This window comes from Meriones unguiculatus, chromosome 20 (genome assembly GCF_030254825.1).
Source record: "Meriones unguiculatus strain TT.TT164.6M chromosome 20, Bangor_MerUng_6.1, whole genome shotgun sequence".
NCBI lineage: Eukaryota > Metazoa > Chordata > Mammalia > Rodentia > Muridae > Meriones > Meriones unguiculatus.
In genome coordinates, this window is record NC_083367.1 from 23387653 (window position 1) to 23403085 (window position 15433).

The window sequence follows — 15433 nt, forward strand, 5'->3', positions numbered from 1 at the left end:
ATCATTCCAAACCCAGATGCTGAGATGACAGCACAAAAAAACACAACCAAAAACAGGCAGGATGATATGTCTCCACTAGAGCCCAGCAACCTTAACACAGTACATACTGAGTGCTGCAACATACTGAAGCAGGAGAAACTCATCTGTATTAGTCATGGTTCTCTAGACTCTTTATCTATCTATCTATCTATCTATCTATCTATCTATCTATCTATCTATCTATCTATAAGGGGAATTTATTGGAATGAGTTACAGGCTGCAGTCCAACTAAACCAGCAATGGGCAGATATGAATTGAAAGCCCAAGAATCTAGTAGTTGATCAATCCCATGAGGCTGGGTGTCTCAGCTGGTCTTCTCTATAAGGTGGAATCCTGAAGAAGTGGGCTCCAATGGATGTGCTGGCAAAGTGAGTGTAAGCAGTTGAAGAATGAAGGAACCCTTCCTGCTTCCATGATGCTTATGTAGGTCTTCAGTGGAAGGTGTGGTCCACACTAAAGATCCAGATTAAAGGACTGTGTCATCCCACCTCAAAATCTGGATTGAAAAACCTGTGTCCTTAGATCCTGAGGCTGGAGCAAAGACCTGTCATCTTCCTGCCTCAAGATATGGATCACAAGTATGCCCTCCAGGTTTGGATTGTAGTTCATTCCAGATATAGTCCAGTTGACAGCTGAGGATAGCCATCACAAGACTTTAACATAAACTGTATGAAAGAACACCTTAAAGAGAAAGGGAATGAATGCCTTAAAGAAATCTTTGAAAATTCAGACACCAAGAAATAATCAAACTCAGAGCTGAGATCAATAAATTAGAAACAACATAAAAAATTACAAAGGATCAAGAAAACGAGTTGATTATTTGAGAAAAATCAATAATAATGACAAACCCTTATCCAAATTAACTAAAAGGCAGAAAGAAAATATTTCTATTATTAAAATAGAGATAAAGAGAGACATAACAGCAGACACCGAGGAAGCCCAGAGGATCATATGAACATACTGTAAAGAATTTTTCTGAAGCTTTCAGATGTGCTGTTAAGTTATTGGTATGAGATATCTCTCTCTTGCTCTCATAGGTACTCAGTGCTATGAACTTGCCTTTCAGCACCACCTTCATTGTTTCCTATAAGTGTATGTTGTATATTCATTTCCATTCAGATTTAGAAGGTCTTACGTTTCCATCAAATTGGAAAATCTAAAGGGAATGATAATTTTCTCAATACATACCACTTAAAAGTTAAACCAAGGTCAGAGAAGCCATAAAAAAAAAACAAAAACAAAAACAAAAACAAAAAAAAACATATCCTTGAGTGAAATAAAAGCAGCAATTAAAAGTCTCTCAAACAAAAAGGTCCAGGGCTAGATGGTTTTAGAACAGAATTTTATAAAACATTCAAAGAAGAGTTAATGACAATAATCTTCAAATTATTCCACAAAATAGAAACAGTAGAAACATTTTCCAGTTTGTTTTATAAGGCAATAGTTGCCCTGATACCAACACCACATAAAGCCCCATTTAAAAAAACAAAAGAGAATTACTGACCAATATCCCTTATGAACAAAGGTATAAAAATTCACAATGAAATACTTGCAAACTGAGTCCAAGAACACATCAATAAGATCATCCACAATGATCAAGTAGGTCTTATCCCAGAGATGCCAGGATGGTGCAAAAACCACACGATCATCTCATTAGATGCAGAAAAGCATTTGACAAAACCCAACACTCCTTTATGATAAAATCCTGAAGATATTAGGGATACAAGGGACATATCTTAACATAATGAAGGCAGTTTACAGCAAGCCCGTAGCTAGTATCAACCTAAACGGAGAGAAGCTCAAAGCAATTCCACTAAAACCGCAAACAAGACAAAGCTGTCCACTCTCTCCACACCTATTCAAAGTAGTGCTTGAAATGTTAGCTAGAGCAGTAACATAACTGAAGGGGATCAAGGCTACAAACTGTAAAGGAAGAAGTCAAAATATCTATTTGCAAGTAGTATGATAGTACACATAAGTGACCCTAAAAATTCCACCTGAAACCTCCTAGAGCTGATAAACATACGGCAAAGTAGCTGGATACAAAATTAACTCGCAAAAATCAGTAACGTTCTTATCTGCAAATGACAAACTGGCTGAGAAAGAAATCAGGGAAAAAATACCTTTCACGATATCCTCAAATAATATAAAATATCTCGAAGTAACAAATCAAGCAAAAATAAAAAATAAAAAAAACCCAAACAAGTGAAAAACTTGTATGATAAAAACTTTAAGACACTGAAGAAAATATCAGAAGATAGAAAACTCTCCATGTTCAAGGATAGGTAGCATTAATATAGTAAAAATGGTCATTCTACCAAAAGCACTCTACAGATCTCTCTTCATAGATCTTTAAGGGACAATTTTCAGCTTCATATGGAAACACAAAACTCCAGAGTAGCTAAAACAATCCTGAATAACAAAAGATGTACAAGAAGTATCATCACCTTTAATTTCAACTTGTACTACAAAGCTGTAATACTAAAAACAGCACAGTGTTAAAAGAACACAGTCATTTTGATTAGTGGAATCAAACTGAAGACCCATGCATAAACCCACATGCCATGGACACGTAATTTTTTTATATAGAAGCCAGAAATACACATCAGAGAAAAGACAGCATCTTCAACAAGTAGGGCTGGTCACACTGGATGACAGCATGTAGAAGAATTCAAATAAATGCATACATATCACCTTGTTTAAAACTCAGCTCCAAATATATCAAAGACCTCATGAAACTAATCATAAAACTAGATACACTGGGGAGGGAATGAGGGAGGGGGATACAGCGGGGACACAGAGTTAACAAAATGTAACTAAAAATGAAAATAAAAAAAAACTAGATTCACTGAATTTAATAGAAGAGAAAGCAGGGATTGGCCTTGAACTCATTGGTATAGCAACAGACATTCTGAACAGAAAATCACTAGCACAGGCACTAAAATCAACAACTAATAAATAGGATCTTATAACACTTAAAAGCTTTTGCACAGCAAAAGATACCATTATTTGGACAAAGTGGCAGCCTACCAAATGAGAAAATATTCTTACCAGCTACACATTTGATAGAGGAATAATATCCAAAACACATTAAGAAATAGATACCAAGAAAGTAATAACTCAATTTAAAAATAAGATGCCGATCTAAACAAATAATTTGCAAAAGAAGAAACTCAGTTGGCTAAGAAACAAAGACATCCTTAGTCATCAGAGAAATGCAAATCAAAACTACTTGGAGATTTCATCTTGCACCTGTCAGAATGGATAAAATGACAGCTCATGCTGACAAGGATGTGGAGTGTCTTCAAGTCAGTGTTTCTACTGCTTCAGTGAAACACTGTGACCAAAAAGCTGGTCGGGGAGGAAAAAGTTTATTCAGCTTACACTTCAGATCACAGTCCATCATTGGAGGAAGTCAGGACAGGAACTCAAGCAGGGCTGGAACCTGGAAGTGGGAGCTGATGCAGAGGCCAAGGAGGAGAGATGCTTACTGTCTTGCTTTCCGTGGCTTGCTTGGCCTGTTTTCTTAGAGAACCTAGGACCACCACCCACTGTGGGCTGGGCCCTCCTCCACTGATCACTAATTGAGAAAAAGCCTTACAGCTGGATCTCCTGAGGCTCCTTCCTCTCTGATGACTCTAGCTTGTGTCAAGTTGACACACAAACCAGCCAATGCAACTGACCCCTTGTCAGCTTAACACACAAACACATCACTATTAAGCCGCTAATCCTTCCTTTCTTATTCATCTTCAAGATCTCACATCAAAAATATGTTATTTTAAAAGTCCCAGTCTTTTCAAATTCAAACACGTTAAAATTTCATTCCCTTTTAAATATCCAATCTCTTTTAAAAATCCAAGTCTTTTAAAATTCAAGGCCTCTAAACTGTTGGTTCCAGTAAAATACTTTCTTACTTCAAGATGGATAAGTCAGAGCACAGTCACAATCAAATCAACACAAAAGCAAACTCCATCCATCCAATGTCTGGGATCCACTCATGAACTTCTGGGCTCCTCCAAAGGGCTTGGGTCACTTCTTTGGCCCCACCCTCTGCAGCACACACAGCTTGTCCTCTAGGCTCCGGCTGGCTCCATTCCATCGCTGCTGCTGTTCTTGGTGGTTATCCCACGGCACTGGCATCTCCAATATGATGGGGTCCCTTGCAGCAACTGGGCTCCACTTTCACCAATAACCTCTCACAGGCTCTCTTCATGGTACTAAGCCTCAACTTCCCTACATGACCCTTCAGTCCTGGGCTTTCAGCTGCAGCTGAGGCTGTGCCTTCACCAATGGCCTCTCCTGGCCTCTCAAAGTGTCAAGCCTCAGCTGCTTTCCATGACTCCTTCCTGCCTTCAAAACCAGTGCCACCTGGGTGACTCTTACACATTACCAAATCCTGCTGTCAGCACAAGGTACAACCATGGCCCACCTCTGGTACACAACTTCTCTGTGCCTTCAGAAACTCCTTCCCAGAAGGTTTCGCCTCATTGATGCTAGTCTCTTCTTAATCACCTCTTCTTAATTTCTTAGCTCCAGCTAAGCAGCACCACTTGTCCCAGCAACATAAAGTTTTCACTTCAGTAGTTATGTTACCTTGTTAGTCACAGTTGATTCTTCAGCTCCAGACAACCCTGATAGAGTCTTTACACTTCCTCCTGAAACTTCACAAGCCAGGCCTCCATCTTCTGCACTGCTCTCAACTTTCTTATCTTCCAAGCTCTTACAGAACATTCCACTGAGCTCTTAAACACTAAATGGCTTTTCTAGCCCAAAGTTCCAAAGTCCTTCCACGACCTCCCCAACCCATGGTCAGGTATGTCACAGAAATACTCACTATGCTGGTACCAACTTATCTCAGTCAGGGTTTCTGTTGCTGCAATGAAACAGACAAAACCCAACATGACCAAAGAGCAAGTTGGGAAAGAACAGGTTTATTTGGCTTACACTTCTGTTTTGCTGTTTGTTATTGAAGGAAGTCAGGACAGGAACTCAAACAGGATCCTGGAGGTAGAGCTGATGCAGAGGCCATGGAGGGGTGCTGCTAACTGGTTTGCTCCCCATGGCTTGCTCAGCATGCTTTCTTATAGAATCCAGGACCACCCACTACAAAATCAGCCAGTACATGGAGTAAGGGAACTACTCATCCATTGCTGGTGGGAATGAAATTTTGTACAGCCATTATGGAAGTCAATGTGGCGGTTCCTTGGGGAGATAAGAATCGATCTCCCTCAAGATCCAGCTATACCGCTCTTGGACATGTATCCAACGGATGCTTCACACCGACACTTTTTCAACCATGTTCATTGTTGCTTCACAAGGGAGCAATGAACGATTTCTGTCACAATAGACAGAAATTGAAAACAACCTAAATGTCCTTCAACAAAAGAATGGATAAAGAAAATGTACATTTATTCAATGAAGTGTTATTCAATCATTAAAAAGAGGAATATCCTGAAATTTGCACATAAATCAGAAGGAGAAATATAGTATGTATTACTTATATGTAGAGATTAGCTGTTCAGTTAATGACAACCAAGCTCCAATTCTCAGGACCACAGAGGTTCTGTTTAGAGTAAGGGACTAGGGCAGGAGCAGATAGGTTTCATGGGAAATGGAATAGAATATATAGTTATGGGTGGATGGGGGCAGGGACTAGAACAAGAGGATCAAGTTGGAAAGGAGAGAGGAGAGGGAGCTGAGGGAGAGAATACAGAAAAAAGACAGCTAAATGTATGGGGCATTCGAGGTAGTCTGAAAAGCACATACAGCAGAAGCTTCCTAAAATATATACATATATGAATGCAATAGAAATGAAATTTGGGGAAGACAGCCCCAACCGTGCATCTTTTGTTACCTGCAGCTTTCAGCACCAGGATTCAGTTCCATCTAATTGGGTTATGGTCCAAAGGGGGCCCCATGAGAACCCCAAAACAGCCCAGGCTTTTGCCAAGGCTGTAGGTTGTTCTTCCCAAGGTGATGGCAAGATATCCCTTGGCTGAAGATAATGTCTACACAGCTCATTGAACATGGAGATATTGAGCTGGTGCCTACACAGAACCTTCACCACTCTAGGATCTTTGGTATAGGAAGGTGCTCTGCATGAAACCAAAAAAGAAATGTAAGCATAAGCCCAGCCACACACCCTTTGATCTACACTAGTGGCTGCTAGCAAGATTTGCTATGGCAGTGTAGGTACAAAGCTCGTGGAACTAAATTTAACTTAGGACCCACACTCTATGAGATGGACACATTCCTGATACTGCTTGGGTGACCAAGAACCTGAGACTTAAACATTCCAGGGACCTAAGAGAAAGCCAAATACTACGGTTAAATATAACTGTTCACATCTGCAGCAGATATGAACAAATATAGAGCCCACAGCCAGACATTGTGCAGAGAGTGAGAGACCATGGGATGTCTCCATCAAATCCCTCCCCTTAAGGCTCAGGGAAACCTATGGAAGAGGGGCCAGAAAGAGTTCTTGGCAAGCAAATACCGTTTTCCTACTGTGGACTGCCTACCCTGAAAACCTCACATAGATGAAATCACATGATATGCCCTCTATGCACCCGGCTTCTTTCACTTAGCACAATGTTCTCAAGACATTTGAACACTGTTGTAGGACAGGACTTCATCCTTTTTATAGCTGACTAATGTCCTGTGGCATGAGTACGGGTTGCTCACACTTGTTTTTTTTTTGTTTTTTTCTCTTTTCTTTTTGTAATGAATGCTGCTACGGTCATTGACGCGGCTGCGTTGTCAGTTCTGTTGGATGTGTAACTCACAGTGGAACTTGTGTGTCTCATAGTCACTGTTTAGCTCTCTGGACTTGTCAAATTATTTACCATAGTGGCTGTGTCACCTTGCTTTAGGACTATAGCAGTACACTGAATTTCTTCCATTCTTTAGGAAAAAAAAAAAAAGAAAGAAAGTAAAGCAAAACCCACAGAGGTAAGCCTCACAGAATACAACAGATGGAAGACAGAATCTCAGGCATTGAAAATAAGATAGGAGAAATAGATACTTCAGTCAAACAAAATGTTAAATCTAAAAAAACCCAGGCACAAAGCATACAGAAATCTGGGACATAATGAAAATACTAAAATACTAAAATGAAAATACTGTAGGCAGGAATAGACAAAGGAAGAGCAACCCAGGTCACAGTCACAGAAAATATCTTTAAGAAAATTATAGAAGAAGCTGTGGCACACTCCTGCAAAACCAGCACTTGGGGAGGCAGAGCAGATCTCTGTGAGTTTGAAGCTAGCCTGGTCTACAAAGTGAGTCCAGGACAGTCAAGGTTACACATAGAAACCCTATCTAAAAAAACACTAATATGTATGTATATATGTATGTATGTGTGTATATATGTATGTGTACATTTAGACACATATGTATGTACATGTATACATGTGTGTATATATATATATTTATATATAGATATGTCTATGTGCGTGTATATATAAGAAAATTTTCCTAACCTAAAAAAGAAGATATCTATCAAGGTACAAAAGCATCCAGAACACTAAATAAACTGAACCACACATAATAATCAAAACACTAAATGTACAGAACAAAAGATTACTAAAAGTTACAAGGGGAAAAGACCAGTAATATATAAAAGCATACCCATTAGAATAACACTTGACTTTTCAATGGAGTCTAAAGGTCAGAAGGGCCTAGAAAGATGTTCTATAGATTCTAAAAAACCACAGATGCCAGCTCAGACTACTAAACTCATCTATCAAAATAGATGGAGAAAATCAGACATTTCATGATAATACCAAATTTAAGCAGTCAGGGTTCTCTAGAGTCACTGAACTTATGGAATCTTTATCATCTATCTGTCTGTCTGTCTGTCTTTCTGTAATCTATCTATCTATCTATCTATCTATCTATCTATCTATCATTTATTTATCTATAGAATTTATTGGAATGAAAGCTGAAGTCCAACTAATCCAACAATGGTCAGCTGTGAATAGGAAGGCCAAGAATCTAGTGGTTGCTCAGTCCCATGAGGCATGAGGCTGGTCTTCTGTATAAGCTGGAATCCTGAAGAAGTAGACTCCAATGGATGTGAGCAAAGTGAGCACAATGAATGAATGAACCCTTCCTTCTTCCATTGCCCTTATATAGGCTTCCCGTAAAAGTGTGGCCCAGATGAAAGCAGTGCCTCAAGATCTGAATTAAAGACACGTGTCATCCTACCTCAAGATTCAGATCACAGGTGTGATTTCTGCAATGTGGTTCATTCCAGATATAGTCACGTTGATGACTGAGAACAGCCATCACAAGCAGTGTCTATAAATCCAGTTCTTCAGAGGGCAGTAGAAGGAAAACTTCAACATGAAGACATTAACCATACCAAAATTTTGCAAAGAATAAATAATCCCAGACCAGGAAATCAAAAGAAGGGGAAAACCCACCCAACAACAAAATAATGATATCAGTAAGCACTGTTCATTCATTTCTCTCAACACAAAAGGTCTCAAGCCCGTAATCAAAAGACACAAACTAACAGACTGGATTAAAAAACAGGATCTGTCCTTCTGCTGCATCCAAGAAGCAGACCTCACTGTCAAGGTTAGATAATCACCCAGGATAAAAGGATGGAAGAAGACATTCCAAGTAAATGGACCCAAGAATCAAGCCAGGGTAGCCATTTTAATACATGACAAAAAAGACTTCCAACCAAAAATAATGAGAAGGGATGGGGAAGGATGTTAGAAACTCATCAAAGGAAAAATCCCCCAAGAAGATATAACAGTTCTAAACATTTATTCATAAAGCACAAGGGCATCCATGTTCATAAAAGAAACACTGTTACAGCTAAAATCATCCCCTAGCCCCAGTGACACACTTTGTCCCACAAGGCCACACTTCCCAATCCTTCCCAAACAATTCCACCATCTAGGAACCAAACACTCAAATACATGAGCCAATGGAAGCCATTCTCATTCTAACACCACAGGGCTGTCCTGGCAGCTTGCCTAGTTCTGTGAGAACAAATCAAAGCTAGACTAACACATGATGGAAGACTTGTGGTGCATTGGCAGCCAACTCAGACTGCAACCTCGAACTTCCGCCATTAGGCAGGTGAGTGAGGCTGCCTTTGATCATCTGGCCCCACCACCAGTTAGTCACATACACTTGCATAAGGCCAGCAAGAACAGGAAATCTGTCTCCATGTCGTCAGAACTGCCCAACAGATTCACAGACCCACGAGAGATAGTAGAAGCTATGGGGGTTTGGAGTGGTTTGTTATATGATAATAACTGGTAATACCTCATGTAAGTCACCACCAGATGTTAGTGACTAAGGGGGATGAAGGATGTAAAATGAATCACATTCTAAATATTGTTAAAAAGAAGTCAAATAGGCCACATTGGTCAGTCTAAAGAGAAAGGGTGATATGTAAGCTTTCCATTCAGAATAATTCATTATGATGAAGGGGTCTCAAGGCTATGATTGGGCCTCAAGTTGGGAGTGGCAACATCAGATAGAAACAATTAAATGTAGATGGAGAGATATGTGAGCACGATGGGGCCTTAATGGGAGAGAGAAGCTTCCCCATAAATCCTGAAGAGGAGCTCCAAAAAGAGAGCATGAGGGGCTGGAGAGATAGCTCAGCTTTTAAGAGTTGGGGACCCAGTCTTGGTTCCCAGCACCCACATCAGGTGACTCACAGCTCCTCCTCAATTTAATTTCAGGCTATCTGGTACTCTCGGGCCCCCAAGAACACTCTCATGCATGAGGTACACATAAACTCACACACATGCACATGAATACATAAAAAGGAGAAGAAATAAATACATAAATATTTTTAAAGGGAGGGAGAGAGAGGAAGGGGAAGACAGAGGTGGGGAGAATGAGAGTCAATAGTAACACATATTCCAAAATTTCATATTCAAGGTATAGGAGATGGATGGCGAAGTCTACAAAGGAATCTTGTAGTGTTAAAACAACAGACAACAACTTAACCAAACTTCTATGATCTAAAAGAATTAGAACAAGGTTAAACAGCACAGAAAATGGAGTCCTAGGGAAAGAAATGTTGAAGGTTGGCAGAAAAAGCAGTGCTCAGAAAGCTGCAGGGAGGGGCCGAACTTTCTGACATTCACTTGCCCTAAGACCTTTTGCTTCTGTTCATTTTCTGCCAACAGATGCAAGTCAGAGATTGCCTGGATCATCCTTGCCATACTTCATTTCCTTTTCTTTGAGATAGCTCTGTGGAACCAAAGGACCCCTTGTAGATCTGAAACTCTTTTAGGTTCTTTGTTGGAGATAGCAATTGTGTGACATATAAATGGAAACAGATACTTTTTCATTGTAGTGGCTCTTGGCATAACAGCTTTAAGACTCTTGAAACTACTTGGGCATTCCTTTTGTGTGTGTGTGGGGGGGGGAATGTGCGTAGTCTCTAAACAGGTTGGTCTCAAACTCACTGTGCAGCCAAAGGTGGTCCTTGAACTGATGCCCTTGCCTCTCCCTGCAGGGTGAGGTGTGGATTCCAACAACTCTACCTAGTTATGTCTATCTGGAGTCCTTAGGGTGGAGTCCCTTAGGGTGGCTTCTGGTTGTTGGGCCCGATTCCCAAGTTTTGGAGTCAGAGGCACAGACTCTTTCTATCCTCCCCTCCCCTCTCCTCCCCTCCCCCAGGAAGGGGCTGCAGATTGAATCAATCACTATTGGCCAATGACTTAATCAATCTTGATCACACACCTTCAACAAATCTCTCAACTCACAGATTTGGGAAGCTTCCAGAGTGGGGAACACAGTTGTGTGATATACCCAAACTCCATGTGGACAGACACTCATGATCTCTGCCTTGTACCTCTCACCTGGATTTCTACTTGCATACTTTATACTGAATTAGTTAGACAAAGGTAAGTGGCCTCTGAGTCAGAACCATTATGGGAAGTTCTCAGATCTGAGGAGGGGGTTATGGGGGCCCCTGGTTTACAGCCTTTGAGTTGGAGATTTGGCAACTTCAAGTGGTAAGACATATTGTGGGAGTCAGCCCTTAGCTTGTGGGATCTGATGCTGACTTCAGGAGGGGAGCATGAAGCTTGAGTTACTGAGCATTCACTTGGCTGAGAGTGAGTTTACCACACACTTGGTTTCAGGAGGGTTGGGAGTTTTTTTATTTTTTATTTTTATTTATTTATTTATTTATTTATTTATTTATTTATTTTACTTTCCTTTCAGATGTGACAAAAAGTTGTAAAGCAAAGGGTTTGGGTATGGGAAATAAGTGTTTGAATGTTAGATTTGAAGGAAGTAGCAAAAGACCTAGGTACTCACAGATGCCAAAAGGGAAGCAAAACAACTGCAGATTTACTCTAAAATAACCAGGTAAGTGGTTGCTTCTCAGTGCTAGACAGAATGCTGAGAAATGCAAACTTTCCAAAGGCACTATTGTACCTTGCCTGGCACATAGCGCTATAGAGTGCTCTGGACCAGTGTCTCTGATTAATATTCTTTCACCGGGATTGCTGATCCTGCTTTCACTGCATTTAGCTTTTCTTATGGAACAAGTGACTGATAAACACCAATTCCAAATTGAAGTCTGGATGTATTTGAGCCCATCTATTTGTTAACAGACACCTGTACCTCCAAGAAGCACACATACTCTTTGAAAACTTACCTGTGACTGACAGTATGCTAGGTGCCAGGGAAGGCAGCCAAGCAGCCATATACAGTCAGTCTCTGCTTTCACACAGCTAGCAGAGATGGAGGAAACAAACTGAACAGAGAAGTGGGAGAAATGACCTCTTCTTGAGGTAATGAGCACGAGCATGGGAGTACAGAGGGTGGGGCTTCGCTCTAGGTAAAATGGGGGGGTCACTGAAAAAGAGACTTTTCAAATATGTGGCCAATTATTTTCTTTTCTTTTTGAAACACGGTCTATTATGTAGCTCTGGCTGTCCGGGAGCTTTCTATGTAGACCTGGCCTCAAATTGCAAAGATATGGCTGCCTCTGCATCCCAAGTTCTGGTGTTGGGATTGAAAGCATAGGCCACCACACCCAGCTCCCATTTATGTTATTTAAAGTCCAAAAGAAAGGGAGAAACAATTTTAATATCTCTCACGTATTTGGTATCACCTTACCAAAACAATTGCTATTATGCCTATTTTGCAGATGGGAGAATGGAGATCCTGAAAGGTTTAGGATCCTGTCGAGGAACCCAGCTAACAAAGACTGTTCCCACTAAAACAGAACAAAATTTATGTAGGCAGCAAATTACTTTCTTACTCTGAAAAACAAATTATGTGTACATTAGATTTTACTGTAGTCTCGAGTCACTTCTATAGTTAGAATATCTTTTAAGCTGATAAATTAGAATCCCATACTATTTCCACTGGAGAAAGAAAGAACACACTTTACCTAGTGTTGGTATCCCTAATCCCCTGTTCATTCTGTCTGGTTCCATCACTTTGTGTTTTCTCTTCACCTCAGACATGTGCCTGTAAGAGGCTTAAGTATATTTTAACCGGAGGATCAGTCTTTTCCTTTTCCTTTCTTTCTCCACATTCCTAAAAGCAGTGATTTGTTTTTTTATCCAATGTTTAATGAGATCTCAGGCCCTATGGTGGGTGGTGGGTACAAAATCAAGTCAGGGATTCTAACTCCTCTGTTTTAAAAGTGGTTCTGAACCTCGCCCTTACCCATCCTTTCTCCTGCCTCTGCACTGGAATGGGATGAGGGAGGGTTTCTGCAGCTGATCTCCTGGGGCAGTTAACTGGGAGGCAGGAGGCTGGAGCAAACCTGCATCTTAAGAGCAAGAAATAGGTTGGACCAAGATACCAGGCGCCTGCCGACTCCTGACAGTTTCCGCAGGCAGAGCCAGAATTTGTAAGAAAAGGCGCAAAGCTTAGAAAAGCTGTTCTGCTGGCCGTCTGCGCGCAGCTCGCGTTCCCCGTGTCTCTCTGTGCCTCAGTAACCCAGAACCTCCCCTGGACTGAGCTTCTGTTTGGGGTGAGTCCCGGCAGAACACGTACCAGCTGTCCCAAGACCTCACCCCGAAAGGGACAAGGAGAAAGCTGTGCGGGCTCTCAAGCTGGGAACCCAAGCCCTACCCCACCCCCTGCCATCTTTCATAAAGTCCTCTCCCAGACTGTAAAAGCCGGGATGCCCTGTCCCTCCTTCCTCTGTCCTCCCTCCCTGCAGCGCTTACCCCTTGCTCACCCCCCTCCCCCGCATCAACCACGGTTCCTCCAAGCAAGCCAGACTTTTCCTACCCGAGTGAGCCAGAGACCTGCAGATCCGGGATTGAGTTGAGGGAATCTCTTGCGGGAGGTTTGAGTCTATAACGCCCAGACTTCTTTCTTCTTTGGGGGTCTAAGCCATCCAGCAATACCCGGGCCTCTAATCCAACAAGGTTTTAAATTCATCGACTAATAACTGGACTTTATCTCCACACCCCTAGGACACAATAGATCTCATGTTTTCTCAGTGTGAACAACTTCTTGACTGACAGGTACATTTACCCTTAGAGAACCGAAAACTGGGCTAGGCTAGAGTCCAGAATTGGGAGCCTTCCCCCCATTTCCTCTGCTTTAACCTTTAACACTTTTTGTTTCCCTAATTACACGTCTCAAATCCTGGTTCTCAATGTGTCCCCAGACCAGGAACAGAAGCGTCACACAGAAACTTGTGAGTGACACCAATTCTAGGACCCACCCCAGAAGCCCAGAATCAGACTCTCTGGAGGATGAAGACTCACAAAAGTAGCCCTGGCTTTAAAGCTGCCCCGGGTAGTATTCATGAGGATTGGATATGTATGTATATATCGATATAAAATCAGTGGATACCAGAGCTCTGTTTATTATCGCTTTTTGGAGTAGGTCTTTGATTTGACTGTGGGCACACTGAATTGCTTGTCAAATCTGTAAGTCCTTACAAGCCATGGAAGAAAGAGAGAGAGAGAGAGAGAGAGAGAGAGAGAGAGAGAGAGAGAGAGAAAGGAGGATGGGGAGAAGTGTCATTCACTGCCACAGTGGGAAACTGTGTCTGAGAACTCAAACTCTTGAAAACACTTCATTTTCCTTCCCCGTGGCTGGAGCAATTTGGCTATTCGCTTGATCCCTTTGAAAGCGCTTTCTCTAAGGTACCTTTTCTCGCTTAAAGGTCACCTAGCGCCCCTCATCGCTCACTCTCAGATATGCTAGCTTGAGACAAAGGTGTCTACCGCTTCTGCCTTGAAGCAGCCAGCACCTTAAGCTGTGGCGCTGGAGCCTAGGCTGGGGCCCAGGCACACGGGGAGGGGCACGCTCTGGGGAGGATGTGAGAACAAGAGGAGCAAGGGCACAGCATGGTAAGGGTGGGCACTGTCTGGTAGAGAAGGGCCATTGGCTGTGGAAGTTCAGGCTATGGGTGAATAAGAGGGGCGAGAGGGAGGAAGCGAGGGAGGGAGACAGACCCAGGGAGTTCTTTGAATCCTAATCCCACTTATCCTCTCTGCACTCACCCCGTCCAGTTTATAACTGGGGGAGTTTGGGGGGGGAGGAACACAAGTATGTTCAGACCCAGAGCTCTGCTGAGCCCCTGATAGGAAAGTCTGTTCCCATCCCCAGACGCTAGCACCATCCTTTGCTTGATGACTTTTTCTGGGTTTTTCATTTTGCAGAGGTTTCTAGAGCCAGCTTTAGAGCAGCGCAGAGAACACTGGAGAGCAGTGGAAAAGTAAAAGGGGTCAAGGCCGCTCTGAAGAGACTCGTTTTAGACTGTGCCGTCAAAGCACCGTCACCACCGCGTTAAACACACACCCCTTGAGCTTCCCTCGGTGGGTGTGGGGGTAGATAGCCACCTGCAGACTCGCACAATGCTGGATATTTATTTACTGAAATACCGGACCCTATATTTCACACAGGGGTCACGCATATTCCATTGAGCTGTATTAAAGCTAGAGGAGTGACTGAGGAAAACCCAAGTCCAACTCTTATTAGCATAATAATAAGAGAAAAGAGGGACTGGTCCTCTGAGGAAACAGCCCTGTGGGGAGCTAGGATTTCGGTCTCCCATAACCTTTCTCCTGAAGGTAAGGCTTCATGTTATAAGTAGGATGAACAAATACTAAAAACAAAAACGTGACTAGACATTTGGGGGGGGGGGTGTTGCTGGGCTAACCGCAAACTGATTCATGTTGGCGACACCAACCATCCTTCCCTCAGAATCTCCGGGTAGGTCCTGGCTAGGGCCCCACGCCTTAGGCTGTAGGGAAGGCTCCTGTGCCTGTGGCCCGAGGCAGGTGGCGCGGCCTAGAGTTGGAACTGAGCTCTGGAAAGTCAAGTTGGGGTGGGTCAGAGGCGTCGCGGGACGCCTTGAAACGTCCTCCAAGGCAGGTGAAGCCCGGGCAAGGAGTAAGGAGACCGTAGAGCTTTTGCACCCAGG